Source organism: Peromyscus maniculatus, chromosome 10, assembly GCF_049852395.1.
Source record: "Peromyscus maniculatus bairdii isolate BWxNUB_F1_BW_parent chromosome 10, HU_Pman_BW_mat_3.1, whole genome shotgun sequence".
Classification (NCBI taxonomy): domain Eukaryota; kingdom Metazoa; phylum Chordata; class Mammalia; order Rodentia; family Cricetidae; genus Peromyscus; species Peromyscus maniculatus.
Genome location: NC_134861.1, coordinates 29,617,493 through 29,620,670, shown reverse-complemented (window position 1 = coordinate 29,620,670; position 3,178 = coordinate 29,617,493). Strand labels below are relative to the sequence as shown.

Here is a 3,178-nt window from a genome sequence, read left to right as displayed (position 1 = left end):
GAAAGCCCAATAAATCCATGGCTCTCACCAAGTTGAGCTTTGATGAAATCATACCTTAGTCTGTGGTTGCCCTTTTGCCTTTTCTTCTTCTGAGTAAATGTCACTTCAATACTAGTGCACATTTATTGTATGAAAATTGGTGCTTCATTATGGCATTTCATAAGTTATATGATACACTTTGGTCCTCTCTACCCTCTCCATTAGCTACACAAAGGAACTCTTGTAGAAATGAAAACTTATAATGTATTAGTCACAGCTCCTGGGGCAGAGGATAAGTGGCATCTTCAGAAAAACAAAGAACAAATGCTCAACTCTTAGGCAGGGACCCATCCAATCCCTGACCTCAGCTCCTATCCTAATTGTGTCCTCCTTCCCTTCACCTGAAGTTATCTGTCCTTTCTTTTCCTCTCTAGATGTACAAATATTCTTTAAAATCAAAATAATTCCTGGAGATCTTCTCTGCTTTCATGCCTGTAAGTCTCATTGGGCGTAAAACAAAACACAATGAAGACTATATTCACAGGAAAGAGTGAAAAGATGTACACAAATTAGAATAGTAATAGAAGTTTCATTCACACATTAAAGGCACAACTTCTCAGTATTACTCTCAGGAATACATCATCATAAAATACAAAATGCTTAGTTCACCCCCCAACACACACACACAAACAGTGAGTGTAAACATAAATGAACACATCTATGAAAAATCTAGCATGGTGACCTGTGGTCAGTTCTCTAAGGCTCAAATTTCATGCTTATAAAATGAGAGTGTTAGAGCAGGTGATCTCAAAGGACCCAACAGCCCCCAAAGCTGTCTCTGTGTTATTAAAACTGCATGAAGAAAACCAACTCAGTGGGATGGCAACTTATGAAATTTTTAGCTTATTCCAGCTAGAGTTTCTTCTTAGCAGATTTTATGTCACAATGGGAACAGATGCTATTTGACTTTATAATTTGGGTTTAATTGATTTACAGGCTCATGGTGCCCTGCAGTGGAATGGCTTCTCTACACAGGAGATAAGTGCTACTCTAGAAGATGTTTCAACTCTCTGAGATGAAATTATGTTTATCATTCCTGCTGAAATTGCTATTGCCTTTATGACTTTCCAACTCCTGCTTGCCTTGGCCTGCTTGCTTCTGCTCACTGCCCTTTCTCTTGTCTTGCCCATTCCCAGAGGTTCTATCAATCCCATTTACAAAATAAAAGGCTGTGTTTCTCCACACCCTTTCCAGAGCTCCTGATGCATGTCTAGTCTTTTATGACAAATGAAGAGTGTAGAATCAGCAGTCCAAAATGGAACTCACTTTGTCTCCATTTATACGGTTAGTTCACTAATTCCATGATTATTACCCACAGCTTCTCAGTCACTAAGGCTGGAAAAGTTTCATTATGTCATAATACTACCCTTTCCTTTCCCCCTCCCTATTAGCAACAAAGTTCCATAATAGTACAAATGCTCCCAGTACAGGGATTAGATCGTCTAGTTCAAATTCTAGTTCCTCTGCCTCCTGCAGCTGTAAGCTCTTGGGACTCAGCTCCCACTCTGTGAAATGGAGCCAATAGTCTGTCCAGGAGCTTTTTATCATTTAAATTTATAGATCTTTTGTCCATATTAGTTGATAGTTGTAAACAAAATAAAAAGAGATGTTATAATGCTTAAACAGATTATTGACAGATTGTAGATTTTTTTCCAAAATAATTAATCTTGTTTAATTGAATGTAAGTATATTGGCTGGAGATCATACCAATTAATATATATTAAGTTTTCATTTGGTATCAGTGTTTATTTTTCACATCCTCGAAGTCTAATGTTATATTTAAAGGCTTTAAGAAGCCAATTACACACTAAAAGTTTTACAGTTACAGAGTTGTTCTGTGTTTTGACTAGGCATTACCACATTGATTATATTCATAGGGTTTCTCTCCAGTATGTGTTTTTATATACTTGAAGATGACAGGGCTGTGCAAAGGCTTTACCACACTGCTTACATTCATAGGGTTTCTCTCAATTATGTGTTCTTTCATGAAATTGAAAAGCATTGTGATGAGCAAAGGCTTTACAACACTGATTACAATTGTATGGTTTCACTCCAGTATTTGTTCTTTCATGCCTCTGAAAATGTCTGTGATAAGCAAAAGCTTTACCACACTGATTACATTCATAGGGTTTCTCTCCAGTATGTGTTCTTTCATGCAATTGAAGATTATAGTGATGAGCAAAGGCTTTACAACACCAATCACATTGATAGGGTTTTTTCTCCAGTATGTGTTCTTTCGTGCCTTTGAAGATCACTATGATGAGCAAAAGCTTTCCCATACTCATTACATTCATAGGGTTTTGCTCCCATGTGTGTTCTTTCATGCCCTTGAAGATGACTATGACAAGAAAAGGCTTTCCCACACTTATTACATTCATAGGGTTTCTCTCCAGTATGTGTTCTTTTATGTACTTGAAGATGAGTGGGGTGTGCAAAGGCTTTACCATATTGATTACATTCATAGGGTTGCCCTCCAGTATGTGTTCTTTTATACCTTGGAGGATGACTGTGATGTACAAAGGCTTGACCACACTGAGTGTGTTCAGATGATTTCTCTGCAGTATGACTTCTTTCATGCCTTCCATGTTTTTGAGAACTTTGACAATGTTCTTCAACTTCAACATCTTCCCAATTGTAGTTTATAGCAATGAGGTTCATATAGGTCTCCAGCACCACATCTTTGTAGAGATTCCTCTGTGAAGGATTCATCAATGCCCACTCTTCCTGAGTGATGTTGACATGCACATCATTATAGTTCACTGCATTCTTGTCATGGTTTCCTAGGTCAGCCATGCTCTCTGCTCAACTCTCTGCAGCAGGGCTCACAGCACAGCACACAAAGCCAATAGCACCAGCTCCTCTTGAAATTGAAGTCTGAAACCTATCCCGTTGTTGCTGTCTTAATGCCCTCCTTATCATAGCAGAGTCTCTCATTCTATTTCCCACTAAACAGGGTTGCACTTCTGGTTTTCTACTGAGAGAATATTCTGTAGTCTAGCATTCCAGAATCCCCCCTGTGTGGTTTAAATGTCATTTCTAAATCTATTTCCTATTGCCTTTTATTGCCTATAATTTCAGTGCAATCAGTTTTAAAACGTTTGCATTCTTCCCATTGTACTGTATAGCTTGTCCATACTCT

At 38.1% G+C, this 3,178-nt stretch overlaps 1 pseudogene; it reads right to left on the bottom strand.

Annotated features, from left to right (window-relative positions):
* Window positions 1–1,885: 1,885 nt before the first annotated feature.
* LOC107399743 (uncharacterized) lies at window positions 1,886–2,892 on the bottom strand (annotated as a pseudogene).
* Between the last annotated feature and the right edge of the window lie 286 nt (window positions 2,893–3,178).